The sequence below is a fragment of the Hemiscyllium ocellatum genome, chromosome 7 (assembly GCF_020745735.1).
Source record: "Hemiscyllium ocellatum isolate sHemOce1 chromosome 7, sHemOce1.pat.X.cur, whole genome shotgun sequence".
Classification (NCBI taxonomy): domain Eukaryota; kingdom Metazoa; phylum Chordata; class Chondrichthyes; order Orectolobiformes; family Hemiscylliidae; genus Hemiscyllium; species Hemiscyllium ocellatum.
Genome location: NC_083407.1, coordinates 87,576,657 through 87,598,457, shown reverse-complemented (window position 1 = coordinate 87,598,457; position 21,801 = coordinate 87,576,657). Strand labels below are relative to the sequence as shown.

The 21,801-nt window shown below is 39.9% G+C and overlaps 1 protein-coding gene across 3 annotated transcripts in view; it reads left to right on the top strand.

Moving 5' to 3' along the window:
* Nucleotides 1-21,801, top strand: part of rab5b (RAB5B, member RAS oncogene family) — a 50,160-nt gene that overhangs the window by 7,509 nt on the left and 20,850 nt on the right. For 2 of the 3 annotated variants that reach the window (XM_060827438.1, XM_060827440.1), the window contains exon 2: nucleotides 14,495-14,654. The exons of the other annotated variant lie outside the window; for it this stretch is intronic. The gene's annotated coding sequence lies outside the window, so the exon portion shown is untranslated. The remainder of the gene's footprint in view (nucleotides 1-14,494; nucleotides 14,655-21,801) is intronic. 3 annotated transcript variants of the gene reach the window in all.

Here is a 21,801-nt window from a genome sequence, read left to right as displayed (position 1 = left end):
TGAAACTGCTGCACATAAATGTGAAGATTGTAATTGCTTTAGGGAAAGAGTGGCAATTGAGTTTGGAGAAACAACGCGAGACTTCAAAGTAATCTGGATAATACTTGTAAAATTGGCAAAGCAGTGATAGGTGCAATACAGTAAAATTACATACAGGGTATTGAATATTAATATAAAGTAAATATTTGCATAGTTTAGGAAGCTTAAAGATGAAATGAAAAGGACCTGTAGGTGACTGGAATGTTATGCCAAATCACTGGAAGAACACTGCAAATAGAATGTCTTATTATTACTAATCCAATAGGTAGTTGGGTATGACATTAATATTGTTGCTGTGATTGCACCTTTGAATGTTTTAACTTCTGTGAATTTGTAAACTAAACCTGCAGGTTGTGGAAACAGTCCAGAGAGCCATGAAGCTAAGGTGTCAGAGGATTGTATTTTGAGGAAAGACTGGGCAGTCTTAAGTTTAGATATAGAGACACTTTTATAAAAGTACACAATGTACTATGTGCATCAGGATAAAATAAATCCAGGATACTGATTCAATAAAAACTAAAAAAATTTGAACACCAGACAATTTGGAATCTTAGCTAGCACAAAGAAAGATGGTTATGGCTGCTGGATGTCAATTATCTCAGTCTCAGGACATCCCTGCAGGAGTTCTTCAGGCTCATGTACTTGGCTCAGCCATCATCAGTTGCCTCAGTAATGACCTTCCCATCATCACAAAGTCAGTGGCAGGGATACTTAATTGTACAGTGTTCAACACCACTCTCAACTCTCATATATGGAAACAACTGATTTCCATTTGCAGTAATGCCTGAAAGATATTTGGATTGGGCTGATAAGTTGCAATGTTTGTCTCCCAGAACCAGATATTGTTCGTTTCCAGTGAGATATAATGCAGATATCTCATCTTGATAATCCATGGCATTACCATTGATGAATTGTTCATTTATTAACATAGAGAATTACTGTTGACCAAAGTCTGAATTATACTTGATATTTTGTAATCAAACTATTCAGATTACACAGTTTGAACCTGGGCCTCCTTGTTGAGAGGTAGAGGTGTTACCACTAGACCACAAGAGTCAATTCCATTTAAATGCTAATATGACAGCAGATTGGAGCTTCTCCCAAAAAATGTCAACTGCGTTTCTAGAAAGTAGCTCATTTAAACCACCTTAAGGATAATTAGAGATGGGCAATAAATGTTCACTTAGCCAATGACATCCACATCCTGTGAACAAATAGAAACAAAAAAAATTTAAGTGGTTTAATGGCTGATTTCAGGACTAATACTATGAGGAACCATCTCATGCACAAAATGCTTATTCTTAGAATGAACTTTGGGCTGAGTAGAGGAGATACAATCTTAGATCCAGTCAAGAATAGAAAAAGTTTGTGGTGATGGTGCTTCAGAAATACCATTTTCTTCAAGACAATAAATATATTTACTTTAAGCTAGATGGTGGCTTGAAAGCTACTTGATTGTCAGAACATTGCAACTGACATTGACTTGATTTTACCTTATATGAACATGTTCAGGAACCACTGGATAATGATGAAGAGTGAGAACCTCACTCGTTCTCCTGCACATACCTAAAGTCTTTTAAGTCAAAATTAAATGCTTTGAATACAATATGAACAATCTCCCAAATCACTGCTTTAAAACATGGAGAGAAACATTAAAGTTCAAATGATCCAGAAATAGAACAGAATTTACAAGAGCTTATTTCATCTTGATTTACTTCTTTCAGGATTTTCACCTAAAGTCCAGACTTCTTTGTGGTAAGATTCTATGATAGTGATAGCTCCTGGACAGTCTATGGGACTCTAGGATTTGGTTACATGTTATTTATTCAAACCCAAGGACCAAATCAGTGATTCTGAACCATAGCTTAGTGCAGCATGCTACATTATTGGGAAAGCTCGCCCATTTTTCTGCTGCCGCCTTTTATGTTCCTCACTGTATGCTTCATGACACTCATCACTTCCAGCTGCTTTTAAGAATGTAGCCAGCTCTCAGGCTTCAATCTTTGTTGCTTATCATAAGGCCTTTAAAATGTGATACATTTGCATTTTGCTAATAACAAAATAATAGATGGCATTGTTTGCAGTGTAGATGCAAACATAACATTACAAAACGCTATTGATTTAACTGAAAAGGCAAAACTATGGCAAATGGATTTTGGAGCAGACAAAAGTAGGGTGTTCCAAATTGAACTGAAAAAAGATAGAATAGTGAGATTTAAGTGGTGAAAACCCAGAAACAGTTGACATTCAAAATTCTGGACAGCTGCTGCACAGTGAGCAACTTTGTGCACAAATCACAGGAAGGATCCACGGGCTATGGAGATGTGCAGCTGATTTATTGAGAGAGAGAGAGAGAGAGAAAATGGGCGTATGTCTTTGAAATTTAGAATCCTGAGTAGCAGTTGGATCAAACTAATTATATTAAGAAGAACATACAGGGTGGATGTGTTAGGTTTTTTTTCCCCTGAGATTCTTACGCACTTGATGCAACTGCAGTTGCCAACTTCTGTGAACAAGCAAAATGTATTAAGCACAGTACAATACAAGCTTTCTAGAGAAACCCTTTAACACACTTCGCAATGGTTGCGAAGCAGTATCAAAGGATCTCACTGAACAAAGGGACAGACCTTCCTTTATACACAATCTTTACATCACAGTAAGTAATGCCCACAAGATGCCCCCTCCCCAGTCACTCCCCACAGTCACGTGCTGCACAACACACAAAGCAATGACCACATTGTTTCCAGAAACAATATAATACATTTTGCTTGTTCACAGAAGTTGGCAACTGCAGTTGCATCAAGTGCGTAAGAATCTCAGGAAAAAATCATCCCTTAACAGTTAAATCTGTTGTGAATTTTGTTTTAACTACAAGGAATAGTCAGAATTACAACTGCAATGTTCTTATTGATTTTGAATAGGATAATGATCTATTTCTTTACTCTAAATAATAGGAAATAGCCATGCAAGTGGCTCTGAATGTAAGGAATTTACATTCCCATCCCTTGCTAATCTACTTGTAAGTCAGAGGCATCCCACGCTAGCCTGCAGGTCAGCAGAGCAAATTAACCCTTTAATATCTCAGATGGAAACTATTTTTGCTGGTTGGTGAGTCTTGGATTAGGGACACTGTTTAACAGTTAGAGGCAGAGCTTTCTGGAGTGAAATTAGCGAATGCTTCTATACACAAGTTGGTAGAAATGGAAAGCCTTCTTCCAAAAACACCAATTAATAGTGAGGCAACCATTAACTCTAAATCTGATGTTGATTAGCAGAAGGCTATCAAAGGTATTGAGGGATATTAGCAAAGGACGAAATGGGTTTGGGTTGCAGATCAGCAATGATTACTTGAATCCTGTAATGGGCTAATTGCAGTGATATATGTTTCCTTGTGGTTTGGCTAATGGAGAGATGTCTGTTCATTATTAATAATACATTTTTATGTGGAATTCTAATTCCACTTGTCGAACTTGTGTAACTGTTTGTAACTGTCTTCTGTTTCAAAGCATAGATGCGTAGTTGTCCTTTTCAAGTTTTTGTCCGTGGCCTAATGCATTTTTCATATTTTTGAGATTCCCAAGTGTTATGATGTTTATGCTTGGTTCCTTGTCCCAAGACTTTTAGTTGTGATATTTTAAAGAAATTTGATTTTATATTACTGTAAGGTAACTTTCAGATTATAACACCAAAAACAATGAGCAAGGAACAAGAGTAGTCCCACTTGTCACTTCATAAGATCATGGCCAATTTGGTTGTAATTTCATATCCACCTTCTCGCTCACTCTGCTCATTTTGCAGCCTCCGGTTAAACTATGACCTCTAGTTCTAGATTCTCCCATAAGTCAAAATATCCTCTCCACAACAATCCTATCAAGACCTTTAAATGTATCTAAATGATTCAATCAAGTTGCTGCTTATTGTCCTAAATGCTAATAGATAAAACCGTAGCCTGTCCAACCTTTTCTTGACATGATAGTTTTCCACTTCCAGGAATGAGTGCTAAAACGTCTCTGAATTGCTTCCAACATATTTACATCTTTTTTTAAATAAGGAACTCAACACTGTGTTGTATGCCAATTATGTCTCTCAAGTGCCTTGCAGAGAGGTTGTCCTTGTATTTTTGATTCTAATTCCTCTCCCAATAAATGATAACTTACAATTAGTTTTCATACTTAATTGTTGTACCTGCATACTACCCTTTTGTGATTCATGAACTAGGACATTCAGATCCTCCTGCATCTACGAGCTCCACACACTCTCACTATTTAGGTAGTGTACCTCTTTATGCTTTCTGTCAAAATGGATAGTTTCACATTTTCCACTTTATAGTCCCATTTGCTAAACCTTTGATTGAGTTAACCAATAACCAATCTATATCTTTCTGTAGCCTCCTAATGTCCTTTTTTGCAACTGAACACTTATCTAGGGGCAGCACGGTAGCACAGTGGTTATCACTGCTGCCTCACAGTGCCAGGGACCCGGGTTAGATTCCTACCACAGGTGACTACGTGGAGTTTGCACATTCTCCCCATGTCTGTGTGGGTTTCCTCCAGGTGCTCAGGTTTCCTCCCACAATCCAAACTAAGTGCAGGTCAGGTGAATTGGCCATGCTAAATTGCCAAGTCGGGTAAATATAGGGTAGGGGAACAGGTCTGGGTGGGTTACTCTTTGGAGGGTCATTGTGGACTTGTTTCCATACTGTCGGGAATCTAATCTGTGTCCTCTCAAAGTTGATAACCAAAGCTTATGGCTCTTCATCAAAGTAAATTCTACAAATTGTAAACAGTAAAGGTTTCAGCACAAATTCCTCTAGTGTACTACTTGCATCTTCCCAACCTGGAAGAAATCCAAATATATCTACTTTGTTTCATGCTGGCCAATCAATCTTCAATCTATGCCAATTATGCTACTCTTGTATCATAATGTTTTATTTTCTGCAACAGCCTTTGCGGCACTTTATCAGTACTTTCTGGAAATGCAAGTTCATCACCTCTATACATTCCCCTTATCCATGGCATGTTACTTCTGAGAACTCAATAGATTGGTTAAAAACCTGGTTTCTCTTTCACAAAAATGTGTTGACTTTGCCTTATTGCCTTTAAGTTCTCAGGGCCCTACTGTAACTTCTTTAGAAAAGCTTCTACTATTTTTCTCTATGACAAATGTCAAGCCTGTACTTCACAACTTTTGTCTTTCTCCTTAATGAATAAAATGATTTACATTGACCATCTTTTAATCTAATGAGACCTTCCCTAAATCTAATGAATTTTGGTAAATTAAAATCAATGCATCAACTATATGAGCAGCCACTTCTTTGAAGATTCTAGGACAAAGTCTATCAAGACCTGGGTACTTGTTAGCAGTTTTGATAATTTACTCTGTACCACTTGTGTTGATTGTAATTTTCTTGAGGTATTCCATCCCTTTTCTTGATTAATGTATCAGTAGATACAAGGATATATTGTTTTATATTGTGTATGGTGAAGTCTAATGCAAAATACCAGTTCACTTCATCTGCCATCTCTCTTTATTTTCCATTATTAATACTGTAAACTTGCTTTCAAAGAACCAATGCTCACTTTATTAAGTTATTAGTTATTTAGCGAAACGCTTATGATTTTGATTTTATATTTCTGACAAGCTTTCTCTTGCACTCTAATTCTTCCTTCCTATTAATTTTTATTCTTTGCTGTTTTTATATTCCACCTTGGGACCCTGGAACCACAGGATAATTGTGGATTTCAACAGCTTCCTCGTTTTCCCCACCCCCACCCCCCTTTACATTATCCCAGTCCCAAGCTTCCAATTCTGCATCACCTCTGGACCTGTCCATCAGTGTCCCCTGTGACCTATCACCTTCTCCCTCACCTCCCTCCACCTATCACTTTCCCAGCTACCTCCCCCCAACCCACAAGCCCCTTTCTTGACGAAAGACGTATGCCTGAAACATTGCCTGTCTTGCTCCTCTGATGCTGCCTGACCTGCTGTGATTTCCCAGCACCACTCTCTTGACTCTGATCTCCAGCTTCTGCAATCTTCACTTTTTTTCTTACTTTTGCCCATCTGTCTTTTTTTTTACTTGACATTGATTAAAATCTCCCATGAAGATTGTGCCTTTCTGACAAAGTCCTATGACTTTTTTAATGCTCCGCCTTACCGTGAAATTATTATTGGGGACCCTGTACATAACTCACTCAAGTGAGTTCCTGTCTTTATCATTTCTCACCTGTACTCATGCACTTGGGTCAGCCCTCCCTCTGTTAATGCAATCACGAACTAACAGAGCCCGACTCAACCTTTTGCTGAGCTTCCTGCCCTTCCCATATGACCCGTACCTCGCAGAATCCACGTATCAATCATGTCATCCTGCAGACGTTTTTCTGCAATGACTGCCAAATCATACAAGTTTATTTCTTTGTGCTTTGTTTATTTTGAATGCTATGTGCATTCAGAACTATGTCTTTACTTATATTGTTTTATTCGTTATTCTTGCTTTATCTGTTGATTAACATTTAGATTTATATTCTTTATTTCTTCCTGTTATGGTCTGTTTATCATCTCCCATATTAAACCTTTCTTGTTGCCTTGTCTCTATTATTTAATTTTCTACATCTTTAAATTTGATTTCATGCCCCCACTAGTTTCAAATCTTGTCTACTTCCTTAGTTATGTGGCCTGCAGGAACACTGGCCGCATCACAGGTTCAGTTTGAGATGCCCTATTAGTACAGACTCAACATGCTGCAAAACTGGTGCCATTAACCCATGAAAAGGAACCCACTTTTACCACAAGTCTATGCATTTATCTCTTTACACTTTGCCACTTTTCACATACATCAGATAACCAAATATGGTATGATCTTTGAGGTTGTGTTTAATTTGCTAGCTCCTCTATACACGCACACGCGCACGCACACGCACACGCACACGCACACGCACACACATATAATCTCCTTGGTCTGGTCTACGTCACTGTTGCCTGCATCGACCACAATATCTTGATCTTTCTCCTACTACTGCAAATTCCCCTCCAGCCCTGAGCGGATATCTGCAGTCTGACTCCAGGACAACTGGTCTTTGCTGCAGAGAATTGAGTCAATCCCTTGGACTATACTGTCCCCTACCATGACTACATTTCTTCACATTTTACTGTACCACAGTACTGTAGTCAGTCGGTCACTGTAGCCCTACTTTCATCCATGCAAGCTGAAAGAACTTATATCTGCTGTACAATTGCAAAGACGAAGGCTCTGCCCTCTGGGTCCTTTACCTGTCTCACTTGCAGTCACACTCTCGCACCAAACCAGAAGGTACTATCCTAACAGGTATGACTACCACCTAGTACAACAAATCCAGATAACCTCCTGCTCCCTGATTCCTTTCAGTTTATCCTTGAGCTTATAAAGTAGCTGAAGCAGATCAGAAATCAAATACTTCAAACCTGTTTGCCTTGGATCAAACTGGCATCCTGGAGCTCCCAGGTGCTGCAATTGTGACACTTCACCCATCTCATTATCCTTAACATGTTTAACTTAACTAAATTATTTTATTCAATTACATGTTTACTTAGTTTCTACATATTTTATTACAAGCGATTGCTATACTATTTTGAACTTTAGGAATAGAATAAACAGTGGTCATTTGGCTACACATGCGTTCTTGTGCAACCCTGCATTTACAGAAAGATCGCGCTTTAGCCAAGCTTACTGTGTTGGTGATCTAATAGTGTTTCACCAACACACATTTTAAACGTTTGCGCTTTGGAAACAGTGACCCCCAATTCGTCAGTTGTTAATGCAAATTCGCTATAACACAAAACACATTATAGCAGAATGACCTGTAACTGCTGCTCCTTTAGCAGAGTAAGAACCAAATCTTGAAGGCTGAAAAATGTAAGAGAACATAAAAGAAGCAAAGAACCTCTTTGAACTTCCACCCATAACAACCCCAAATCAAATTGGTAAATGAGTAGGCCAAAAACTCCTTGGAATCTGTTCTTCTGTTCACTGAGATCATGGTTGATCTGTGGCCTAACTTAGTACGTGCCTTTGGCCCATATCCCTAAATACCTCTTCTTAACAAACACATATTCATCTCAGATTCTGCCATATGTGGAAAAGTGTTCCAAACTTCTACCATTCTTTGAGTGTAGAAGTGCTTTCTAACATCTCTCCTGAATAGTCTGATTGTAATTCTCAAACTTTCGCCCCTAGTTGTAGAATCTCCCACCAGTGAAAATAGTTTATCCCCCACCTCCTCCATGTCTTTTGGCATCACTGTATTTAATTTCATACCATCTAGAAAGTACCCTGATCTATCCTTTCTCAGTCTAAAATGGATAGTCACATTTGGTTACATCGAACTCCATCTGCCACAGTTTTGCCCATTCAACTAGTTTATCAGTATCTCTTTGTAATTTTATGATAATCATCTACAATGCTGCCTAACTTTGTGTGAGCAGCAAATTTTGATATGGCTTTCTATGCCATTATCCACGTTGTTAATACTTAATTTGAATATTTGAGGCCCTAACACAGATCTTTCTGGGACACCATTGTTCAAAACCTGCCAATTTGAGTACCTAACTATTATCAGAATACCTACATTGTCACCTGCTACTCAACCATGTCAGTAATTTGCCCTCAGTTCTGTGTGCCTCTACCTTAGTTATCAGTGTAGGACATTATCAATTGCTTTCTGAAAGCCCATATAACGGTGGCACAGTGATTAGCGCTGCTGCCTCAAAGCGCCAGAGACCCAGGTTCATTTCCCGCTTCGGGCAACTGTCTGTGTGGAGTTTGCGCGTTCTCCCTGTGTCTGCGTAAGTTTCCTCCGGGTGCTCCAGTTTCCTCCCACTGTCCAGAGATGTGCAGGTTAGGTGAATTGGCCATGCTAAATTGCCCATAGTGCTAGGTGAAGGGGTAAATGTAGGGGAATGGGTTTGCGTGGGATGCTCTTTGGAGGGTTGGTGTGGACTTGTTGGACCGAAGAGCCTAATTCCACACTAAGTAATCTAATCTAAACAGTACCTGTCCACTTTGTCACCACTTCAAAAAATTAAATAGGTTTGGCAGGCATGATCTACTTGTCATAAATCCATGCTGACCCTCACTGATTAAATAGAAATTTTCAGTGTTCAGTTACTCCCTCCTTGATTTTGCTCCAACAATTACCCCACCACAGTTGTGAGGCTAACCCATCTGTCAGTCGCTGATTTTTTTTTGCACTTAAAAAGTGGAGTGATCTGTAATTTTCCATTCCAGAGGAACAACAACTGTATCTAGGGAACTCAAGATTATAGTTAGATATAGTCTGTAGATAAAGTTGACGGAGTTAATATGCTTCTAACAAAAGGCTAATCAAAGGCACTAGTTGCAGCTGCTGATTTAATTACTGAAGCCCAGCTGCTCTTCCAGTGAAGTTGTTGAAGCCCTGCTGAATGCTGGGAATTTTAGAATTAAATGTAGACTTCAGGTAAATACTATCTCCAGACAAAATTAGATTTGTATAAAAAGATTAATACTTTATTATCCATTGACTGTCGACATTCAGTCCTGGGTTCAAAAAGGACATAAGCTTTCAACAGTTGTGTAATACCCAAGTTGCAGAGTAACACAGAGGGTCATCCGGAATATCTGTTTTGTGGATAGCTTTGTCAAAAATAACATTAAAGTTTTTTGGCATTGACAAGTGATGTTATATGTCTTGCTTAATTATGATGTCAACATGGTTCTGGACAGTCATTTGTTTGACTTTCATCTTTAAAAATAAAAGTAACTGCATGCCAGGCAATATTTACATTGAATAATCTTACTGCTTATTTCACATATTGAAGAATGGCTGTAGCTCATACAAGATGTTGGATTTTCATAAGGCTACTGCTTGCTGCTCAGAGAGATGTAAAGACATTCAGGAAAAAATGCAGGACAGCTCTTTGCAATGTTCTAGCCAACAATGACCTCTTGATTTTTTTTGCACAGATTATCTTGTCACTATCTTAGGATCTTGCAATTAGTTAGTTGGCTGCTGAGGTTATACATACATCAGTGACTATGGTTCTAAAATATTTAAATATTGGCTTTAAGTTGCTTTGGGATCTCCTGAGATTATACAATGTAGGTTTTCTTCCTCTTTTGGAAGAAATTTAGTACTCCAGGAGAATTTCTGATGTATGTTATGATGAAGCTATAGAGTCTACAGTTTCCAATAGACAGTTCAAAAAAGACCACAGCATTAACAACGAATACTTTCAGAAAGTGTCAATACCAACCCTGCTACTTCTGGGAATGGTAGATTGAATGGCCTTCATTCTGTGCTGTAAGATTCTACTTCTGATCTGATCAAATGGATTTCTGATGTATTTCGTGTCAGAGCTGTAAAGTCTGCAATTTCCAACAGCATTTATTTTTGAAATTCCTAATTCACAGCAATTTATACTTTTACAATTTCAGTATCCCTTTATTTTAAGGTTGTTTGTTTCAAGGGTTCAAACCTGAATGTGGAACATTCTAAGTACACCTGACAGTGTAAGCTAAATTGTAGAATTTTTAAGGGTTCAGAGGATCATAGATGGATTAATCTAAAGAAATCTTTGAAGATTTAAGAGCAGGTGCCAATAAAATATTTGCATTAGGAATAGAGCCATCATGTATGTACAAAAGCAAAAAAGGTGCTAAAACATTATAATTTTTGTTTTGGAGTATTGTTCCATTTTAAACTTCACACTTTAAAAAGGATGTCAAGGCCTTGAAGAGGCAAAGGAGATTTACTAGAATGGTGAAATAAAACAGAATATAGGAAATTCTCAGCTGATCATACAGATGAGACTTGGGGCTTTGACACAATAACTAAAGGGAAGCTACTTTCAGTGACTAAAGGGTTGATAAGTTCAGTGTAATTCAGAGTCTGAATTTTTTTTATATGTGGCATGTTGTTATGATCTTGAATGCTCTGATCAATGATCTGATTGCTACTTACAATTTAATATTAATTTTTTTATAAAAGAATTGGCAATCTACTTGAAAGGGACAATGTTGAGGGACAGTGGGAAGAGCAGAGTAGCCTCTTTTAAAGATGACTGCATCTGTTTCCACAACCAAAATAGAAAATCTCTTAATTTCACCAATAGGAAGTGGGAGGACAAAATGCAGACAGCACTTTGTCTAGAATGTGTAATTTGATATGATCTTCTATAAAGAAATTGAAGTTCTGTGCAGTGTATGGATGAGTTAGAAAGATATAGCCTTAACATAAGCTCTTTCCAAAAACGTCAACACTAATACTGCCATTTGCAGGAATGGTAGACTGAATGGTTTTCATTCTGTGCTGTAAGGTTCCAGGTATGATCTAATTGCACTGTCTGATATTGTGGGAGAAGATTCAAAACTTTATTGTTTTCACTTACCTACATGATTCCTATCTTTGCTCCAGGCTGCATCTGTCTAATCTGTCTGCACTCCTCCAATTCTGATCTTTTATGTATCCTGATTTTTAAGTGTACCATTCATTTGCTGTGACTTTAACTATTAAGGTTCTAAGTTTCATTTTTTCTTGCTAAGTCTGTCATGTCGCCACCTCAGTTTCCTCCAGAGTGAATACTTTTGAGGGGCAGAAAATAAGGGATGCTTCATAGAATGGGAGTGATGAGCCACCTTCATTGACTTGTGTGGAATGAAGGGGGAGAGTATGGTGAATGTGCTGTCCCAATCCCTTCTGTCCTGCATCCTTATTCTTGGACCAGTTGGATCCCTGTATTGCTGGAGCTTCCTCTCTTGGGAATGCTGGGCTCCTCCATTGGATTGGTGAGCTTCTATGTTTCCCTGCCCATCTGGCGTAAGATTACAGTTTCTGGAAGCCTATTGGGTAACAGATCCTTACCTTAAGTGCTCCTCTGCCACTTGTGTGAAAAAGAGAGTTCTGCCAGTGCTGTTTTGCTTATTTTAGCTCCAGTCCAATTCCAGACAGGAATGGGTTGACATTGTAGCAGCATATATATAGTAAACACCAAAGGTTTCACAAGCACAATTGCACAAGACCTGCAGAAATTCTGGGCAACAGCATCTTGAAAGGAAATGCTTTGAATAATAAAAAGCAGGACAATCCATTCCGCCATATCTTACTCTGCAGTCATATCGTAATTAGTACCTTACAGCAATCTACCATTCCTGGAAATGGCATTGTTAATGTATGGTTAGTGAAAGTGCTTGTGTTAAAGCTGTGCCTTTCCTGAATTTATCTGCCTACCTAAAATAGAGAGGGTTTCTTCCTTTAAGATACTCTCAAAACCCACCCCTTTCATTACCCTAATATCTCCTGAAAATACTTAGTTTTGCATTTTGTTTGACATTCCTTGTGGCACCTTGGCAAGTTTCACAACATTTAAAGGTGCTGTATACATGTAATTTGTTAATATCATCAGGCAAGGCTAAACTTAAATCTGGGGGTTGAATGCAGTGCTGCCAGATGTGAGTTAATACAAGTAACCAAGTATCCATACCTCTTATAATGTTAAAGCCTTGCATTTATTTAGGGCTTTCAGGTTCTTGAAATTTCTCAAAACTACCATTACCTAATTGATTTTAAAATTGTATTTACTATTCTACAAGTATCCCAAACCATCTGCGAGCAGCAACAGCCTATAGCCTATAATCAGCAGATAGTTTTTATGAGAGGTAAACTGACCGTCTTCATCCTGATTGTAGCCGGTAACACGGTTGACTACGTCACACCATCCACCTCTGCCATCATCCAGTTGAAAATCACACAGCACCAAGTTATAGTCCAACAGGTTTATTTGGAGTGCTGCTCCTTCCACGGGTAGTTGTGGATTAAGACCATAAGGCACAGAATTTATAGTAAAAGATTAGTGTGATGCAATTGATTGCTCTTGATTCTTTCACCTTTTAGAATGGATTGCAGGTTTCAGTTCATTAATATGTAAATCCCAGAACCTTTTTTAAGGTCACATTCTCGAGATAACTTAAGGTTTTAAAAAAAAAGTGACATTTCAGCTCAGACAATGCTTTTAAAGGTGTGAGATTAGAGTTTGTCTGTATCCCAATCTTGAGTCAGACTGGTTCAATTTCAAAAGTGGAATTTATAATATTACATGGAATGACTGTCTGCAGATTGTGCACTTTTTAAGCAAAATAGAATGTATCTGCAAATGTAAACTCACCTCAGAGTTGTATGCATGAGAGAGAGAGAGTTGTCAGCATGTGTGTGTGTCATGGAGTATAAGCTTGTGAGGGGGAGTTTGTGGTGGGGGAAGGGTGTGTGTGTGTATGAGCGAGAGCACACGTGTATGAGAGAGGGTCTGCGTGTGTGTGAGAGCGCGCCTATGTATGGGTGTGTGTAGTGGGTCACTTGTAGTGTGACATAAACACAAGGCCCAGTTGAGGCCATCCTCACGGGTACTGAACTTGACTTGCAGCCTTTGTTCAGCTACTTTGCATTGTCGCATGTCCCAAAGTCCGCCTTGCAACACACAGTGGTTGAGCAGAGGCTGAGAGCCAAGTTTGGCACCCATGAGGATGGTGTCAATTGAGACCTCGGGTTTTTTTAATAACTCTTTCTAACAGATGAAAGACTTAAGGGAAGTCTAGGTTTGTTCAATATATCATTTCAATTGCATGACATTGTAATCTTTTGCTATAAGTTGTCTTATGATCCTGCTCCAAGCTACCTGATAAAGGAGCAGAGCTCAGAAAGCTAGTGCTTCCAAATAAACCTGGTGTTGGGGTTTTTTAACTTTGTCCACCCCAGTCCAACACCGGTTCTTCCACATCATGATCATCCAGTTGGTTTGAAAGCTCTAGAATGATTCCAAAGATTCCCAAACCTTTCAAGTGAAAGCTTTTCTCCTCACCACAGTTCTCAATGATTATCCTGCTTCCTGTGGCTGTGTCTTTTTTTTTCTCCTTGCTCAGGAACATGATCCCAGTGTTTCCCTTGTCTCCCACTTTGAGCCTTGTATTGTTTCTGTGAGATCATTAATCCTTGTTTTAAAGTCCAGAGAGTACAGCCTCCATTGTCCTCAGAAGTTCATCACAGAATAGCCCTCTGTTCGCAGGAACCAATCTAGTGAACCATGTTAGAGGAAGGCCATAACAGCATATAGTCATATAGATGTGGTCTCTTCATGCCCTATGTATTTGTAATTAAGCTTTCTTAGTTTTGAGTCCCAGGCTGAATTTTCCACATTCTGTGGATCGAGAATTGATTTTACAGTTAGTTGTTTGAAAATTATGTCTTGAACATTATATAAAAGCATGATATGATAAATATACCACTTAATGATAAAGGATCTTTGTGGAAGTAGTTCCATATTGTTGCTTCACCAGGATTATGACACCTTGAAGTGTTCAGGCAAATAAGCCTAAATTTTGAATTTTACTTTCTACTTAGATTTAGCGTCACTGACCACTCCCATCCCCAATGTATCTTTACCTGCCTAGGATCTAAATAATGAATAGTGAAACCTGACGAGCAAATGAAGAGCCTTGCTGCCGTTTGTCAGCTTACTGGAATGTACTGCGTGCCACCATGTGATTCTTCAATAGACGGATTGAATACAGACGCTATCAAACTGAGACTAAGGATATAAACATAGAACAGGTAAATTAATAGTATTCAATATATAAGGGGTGATTGCTATAAATTCTGCTATCTTTCACAGTGCACTATCAAAAATTATTAAAACAATGCACCTTGTATTTCATCGCACATTTTACCCCTTTTATGTGATGAGCCACTCTAATAGTCGAGCTTTTTTGTTAATTCCAGGCTATGGATCAACCATTGAGATAAACACCAGTAGAAGTATTGTTCAAAATTCATTCTGGAATTCCCTCCAAAACCCATCCACTACTCTAGCTCTTGTTCCTTCTTTAAATTATGCCTTAAAACTTGCCTTTTCATCCTAGCTTTTGGTTACCAAGTATCTCCTTATGGGGACTAGTCTCAAATGTTATTACTTTACTGTGAAGTGCCTTGGAACATTTCTTCTACTCATAAAACCAAGCTGCTTTGAAGGTGTATTTAAATAAAATTTGTTCACAAAATCTGTACTTTCCTTCAATAAATGAGCACCATTCTTTGTCAAATACTGTAACCTTTGAACAGTATGTTGTCTGTAACTTGTATCCAAATGAGCATGCTCAAACCAACTTTATTTCAGTAGACTCAATCACAGATATCTTGATAAATATACCCCTGTTGATACCAATTCATGTACCTGTATAAGTTCACTTTCCGGATGTAACAATATTGAGTTAAGGATTTTTGGAACTATGAAATTTCTGTACTGAAATGGCCAGACTCAAATGTAAATACTCTTCATTTTGGGTAAATAGAAAGAAGTATACACAAATTAAAGCTGGAAATAATTGAATCTTTGACCTGTATATGTATTTTAACAAGTATTAAGCAATAGTATCAACCTAATGCAGGCAAAAATATTTCCAAACTGTCAGCCTGGTGTACATCTATAACCCCATAAATCAGAATAAGAACTGATATGATAATGGCTGAACTCACAGATACTCCAGAAAGAACATTGAAAGTAGCACAACTGATTTGCTCATGCAAGTCTGGAGCTCTGATTCAAATTGGGAAGGTGGAAGAGGCTAGCCAATTGGTAAGGTAGTAGTAACATGGAGGCCCAGGTGAATGCTTTGGGGCCATGGGTTCAAATCCTGCCAAGGTAAATGGTAAAATTTATTGGGGTGGCTGCTCAGTGGTTAGCTGTCTCACAGTGCCAAGGACCGGGGTTTAATTCAAATTTTGGGTGACTGTGGAGTTTGCATGTTTGAGCGTAAGAGGTACAGTTAGTAAGTTTGCAGATTCCACCAAAATTGGAGGTGTAGGGGACAGGAAGAAGGTTACCTAAGGTTACAACGAGATCTCGATCAGATGGGCCAATGGACTGAGAAGTGGCAGATGGAGTTTAATTAAGATCAATGTGAGGTGCTGGATTTTGTGAAAACAAATTTTAGCAGGACTTATACACAAAATGCTAAGGTCCTAGGGAGTGTTGCTGAACAAAAAGACCTTGGAGTACAGATTCATAGCTCCTTGAAAGTGGAGTCGCAGGTAGATAGGATAGTGAAGAAGGCGTTTGGTGTGCTTTCGTTTATTGGTCATAGTATTGAGTATAGGAGTTGGGAGGTCGTGTTGCGGCTGTACAGGGCATTGGTTTGGCCACTGCTGGAATATTGCATGCAATTCTGGTCTCCTTCCTATCGGAAAGATATTGTGAAATGTGAAAGGGTTCGGAAAAGATGTGCAAATATGTTGCCATGGTTGGAGGATTTGAGCTTTAGGGAGCTATCCTATAGGGAGAGGTTGAATAGGCTGGGGCTGTTTTCCCTGGAGTGTCGGAGGCTGAGGGGTGACCTTATAGAGGTTTATAAAATCATGAGGGGTATGGATAAGATAAATAGACAATGCCTTTTTTCTGGGGTGGGGGAAAACTAGAACTAGAGTGTAGGTTTAGAACGAGAGGGGAAAGATATAAAAAAAGAGACCTATGGGGCAAGTTTTTCACGTAGAGGGTGGTACATGTATGGTATGAGCTGCCAGAGGAATTGGTGGAGGCTGGTACAATCGCAACATTTAAAAGGCATCTAGATGGTATATGATTAGGAAATATTTGGAGGGATATAGTTTGGGTGCTGGCAGGTGGGACTTGATTGGGTTGGGATATCGAGTTAGACTAAAGGGTCGGTTCCGTGCTGTACATCTGTGACTCTGCGTCTCCCTGCGTCTGCGTTTCCGCTGGGTGCTCTGGTTTCCTCCCACAGTCTAACAATATGCAGATTAGGTGGAATGGCTGTGCTAAATTACCTTGTGCAGGTTAGGTGGTTAGCCATGGTAATGTCGGAATAAACTAGGGACCTGGATCTGGGTCTGGGTGGGATGTTCTTTGGTGGATTGGTGCAGACTTGATGCACTAAATGGCCTCTTTCTGCACTGTAGGAATTCTGTGATATATGCTATATAAAGTATGAATGTCGGGAACACAATGACAACAGAAGAAATTTATCCATACGATTGAAGGATTAAGCAATACTATTTGTAGTTCTAGCATTGAATTAATAACAAATAATTTCTTAGAAGCTTGCCCATATTTTTCATCTCTCATCTATGATATTTTTTGATGAGAAGTGGAGCAGATGGGACTTGATCCAGATCTTCTGGCCATGAGATAAGAATGCTACCATTGTGCCATGAGACTCCTATCGGTGCCATCTATCCATACAGCATTTGAGGTTCTGCTGGAGAATGATATGAATGATGGGGGGATTATGATTAATTTTGTTTAATCCCTTGTTACCTGTAAACTTAACGCATTCAATGTTCCTCTTCTCCCAGTCTTCATGAATTCAAATTAAATTGGAAATCTGCTCCTGTTGTTACTTTCCCTAGGTACTGCTCAACGATCATATCAGTACTGTTTGAACCTAGAAATCCCTCCCTAAAGCTCATTTTCTCTTTCTCATTGAATCTGCTCAGTATGTATCTCTCTCAACAATTTTTAAATAAGCTACCCTAAAATCAGCTTATCTGGTTTGGAGTTGACTTTTATCTGATAAAGCTGTTCAGAATGTTTATTGTGACAAATGCTGAATTTACCCCGAATCTCCCTCGTTTCCAATCCTGAACAGAATTTTGATTAGGTATTATATCTTTAAATGCCTGTCTGCAACCTGTCCTTAGTGGCATTGGTTAGGGTGGAATCATTTAAAGCCACTCTAATAGTATTATTTGCATTATTTTAAGAGTTATAAGTTACAGTAGTGTTTGTGAAGTGGAAGCGTTTATTTGATCAGTGCTGAGGGATTAGAAACCTCAGCTGGATTGCTGAGTTAACAGAATCAACTCGTGATTAGTTTGATCATGTGTGCATTCTAAATATTTATTTCAATTTTCCCATGAAAAGCCATTTTAAAGGAAGTAGGATTGCAAGCTTTGAATGAAATGTGTCTACAGTATAAATGGCCCTTTTTAATTATGTTACTTCCATAAGTAATAACTGTAAGCATTTAACAGTGCTGGTACTCCTCTTAAAAGTAAAATTATAATCCGACCTGTGTTTTTTTTTGGAAGCCAGAAACTATCTTACAGACTTCTCAGTGGCAAAAAACAGTTTCAACGTTTTAAGAGGCATTTGGATGGGTATATGAATAGGTAGGGTTTGGATGGATATTGGGGGAGGGGGGACTAGATTGGGTGGGGATATCTGGTCAGCATGGACCGGTTGGACCGAAGGGTCTGTTTCCATGCTGTACATCTCTATGGCTCTGATTACTTAAGAGAGTGAGAACATTTTGAGAAGAGGGTCGATATAGCATGCATTAATTGTTTGAAAAAAGAACTAGCGTCCATAATGTTTCAATCATTGAACTTGCAGTTTATTTTCTACAGCTTGCAGCTGCCCATGAATATTGAAATAATCTATAAATAAATCTTCATATAAATGTAGAACAGAACATTTGATGACATTTTTGTTTGCTGTGTGATTTGTATATTTAATTTCTCCCCCTCTAAAGTTTTGGTTGAAGACTCTCTGTGTCAGCATACTGGATGCTTGCTAAATGTTAACAGGAAGTTATAAAATATAATGTGCATTTTTTTTGCAAAATATGTGTTACGTAAGTGTTAATGTCAGATCTGCTTGGGCACAAATCAAAAATGAGAAGCTCACTGGGCTTTAGCTCTTTTTATGCAACTGTCAAATTTTTAAATATGGAGAGTTTTTTTTTGGTCACCAAGGCATTAGCTGAGATGATGAACAAGCCATTCTCATCATCTTCATAACCTTTAGCAATGCTGCCATTTAGCCATCCAAAGAGTCAAAAGTGAAACTTAGTCTTTTGATCTTTTTGGGTAAGGACATGAGAGAAGGTGCCCAGGCCCTAAAGTTATTGAACTCTTTAGAGTCCTGGAGGCTGCAGAGTCCCCAAGTGGAAAATAAGATGCTATTCTTCTGGTTTGCACTGAGCTTCGCTGGAATACTGTAGTGAGCCTGAGACAGATGTTGGCTAGAAATGAAGTGAGTGGTGTTTTGAAGTTGCAAGCAACAGGAAGCTCAGGGTGGCACGGTGGCACACTGGTTAGCACTGCTGCCTCACAGCGCCAGAGACCCGGGTTCAATTCCCGACTCAGGCGACTGACTGTGTGGAGTTTGCACATTCTCCCCATGTCCGCGTGGGTTTCTTCCGGGTGCTCCAGTTTCCTCCCACAGTCCAAAGACGTGCAGGCCAGGTGAATTGGCCATGCTAATTGCCTGTAGTGTTAGGTAAAGGGGTAAATGTAGGGGAATGGGTGGGTTTTGCTTCGGCGGGTCGGTGTGGACTTGTTGGGCCGAAGGGCCTGTTTCCACACTGTAAGTAATCTAATCTAAAGTAATCTAATCTAATTGCGGTTATGTTTTGTGGAGAGAACGTAGGTGTTCTGCAAAGCGGTCCCCAGTCTGCATTTTGTCTCCCATGTGTAGAGCTGACCACATTTATGAACTGCAGATACATTAGAATAGGTTGAATGAAGTGCAGGAAAATTGCTACTTCACCTGGAATGTGTGTCTGGAGCCTTGGATAGGGAGGAGGTAAACAAGTAGGTGTTAAACTTGTGCAATTGCAAAGGAAGGTGCCAAGTGGATAATAGGGGTGTTGGGAATGGAGGAGGAGTGGACTAAGGTGGCCTGGAGGGGATGTTCCCTGCAGAATGCTGAGAAGAGAGGGGAAGGAAATGTGTGGCTGGTTGTGGCATCTCACTGGAGGTGGGGAAATGGCAGCTAATGATCCTTTGAATGTGGATGCAGGTGGGGTTGTAAGTGAGGACCAGGGGACCCTTTCAGTGTTATGGGAAGGAAACGAATTGATGAGGGCAGATGTGCGGGAGTATGTCAGACACAGCTTGGAGACCTTGTTAACCGCAGTGGTGGGGAATCCTCTGTTGAAGAAAATGGTGGACGTTTTGGGGGCCCACTTGTAGAAGCTGAAAGTATTGGAAGAGATGTGCTGACGACTGAGAAATCGGGAGATTGGAATAGAGTCCTTACAAGAAGATGTATAGTCCAGATAACTGTGGGAGTTGTGTTTGTAGTAGATATTAGTGGTCACCCTATGCCCAGAAATGGAAGCAATGATGTTGAGAAAGAGAGGAGCCAGGTTGAAGGTGAGGATAGGGTAGAAACTGAAATTGATGAACTTTTCCAATTCCAGGCAAGAGAGGGAAGTAGCACCAACAATGATATTGAAATAACAGAGAGAGCATTGTGGCGAAGGGTATGTGTAGGAGTGGAATAAGCAATGTTCCACATGTCTCACAAAGAGACAGGCATAACCGCACCTTTGACCTGAAGAAAGTGAGTAGTTAAAGAAGTTGCTCAATGTGAAGATAAGCTTGGCCAGGCAGAGGAGGGTGTTGGTGGGTGGGGACAGTTCAGCGCCTCTTTCCAGGAAGAGTGTCTTGAGAGCATCATGTAATGGGATTGCATATTATGGTGAAGAGTAGGTGACTGGATCCCCTCAAACTGGAAAATTTGAAACCTATGTAAAATATCAGAAGAATTGCAAATGTAATGGGAAGGGACTGGACAAGGCGAGAATGTAGGCCTTAGTATGCCAGACAACAACATCACCACCTTTGTTTGCAGCCATGATTACAAACTCAGGGTTGGACCTGAGAGCACAGATAAAATGAGTTCAGAGGGAGATATGTTTGAATGGGTGATGGGGGGAGTGCAGAGGAATTAAGATGACATCTTAAGGGTATGCTGGCCACCAATATCCAGTACATTGTACTTGGCTTGCTCTTGTTGTTGAAAATGTGTTGCTGGAAAAGCACAGCAGGTCAGGCAGCATCCAAGGAGCCGTAGAATCGATGTTTCGGGCAAGAGCCCTTCTTCAGGAATGAGGAAAGTGTGTCCAGCAGGCTAAGATAAAAGGTAGGGAGGAGGGACTTGGGGGAGGGGCATTGAAAATGCAATAGGTGGAAGGAGGTCAAGTGAGGGTGATAGGCCGGAGTGGGGGTGGGTGCGGAGAGGTCAGGAAGAAGATTGCAGGTTAGGGAGGTGGTGCTGAGTTTGAGGGATTTGACTGAGACAAGGTGGGGGGAGAGGGAATGAGAAAACTGGAGAAATCTGAGTTCATCCCTTGTGGTTGGAGGGTACCTAGGCTGAAGATGAGGTGCTCTTCCTCCAGCTGTCGTGTTGATATGGTCTGGCGATGGGAGTCCAAGGACCTGCATGTCCTTGTTGGAATGGGAGGGGGAGTTGAAGTGTTGAGCCACGGGGTGGTTGGGTTGGTTGGTCCGGGTGTCCCAGAGGTGTTCTCTGAAACATTCCGCAAGTAGGCAGCCTGTCTCCCCAATATAGAGGAGGCCACATCGGATGCAGCGGATGCAGTAAATGATGTGTGTGGAGGTGCAGGTGAATTTGTGACGGATATGGAAGATTCCCTTGGGGCCTTGGAGGGAAGTAAGGGGGTAGGTGTGGGCGCAAGTTTTGCATTTCTTACGGTTGCAGGGGAAGGTGCCGGGAGTGGAGGTTGGGTTGGTGGGGGGTGTGGACCTGACGATAATGTTTAATTTTTATAAAGTCAAATAGGTTGGCTGGTGAAAATTAGCCCCTTTATCAGTACTTAAGGAAGTACATGTGCTTTCAAACGTGAGGTAGGTTTTTTTTTCCTTTATTCGTTCACGGAATAAGGGTGTTGCTGGGTAAGCAGCATTTATTGCCCATCCCAATTTGCCCAGATGG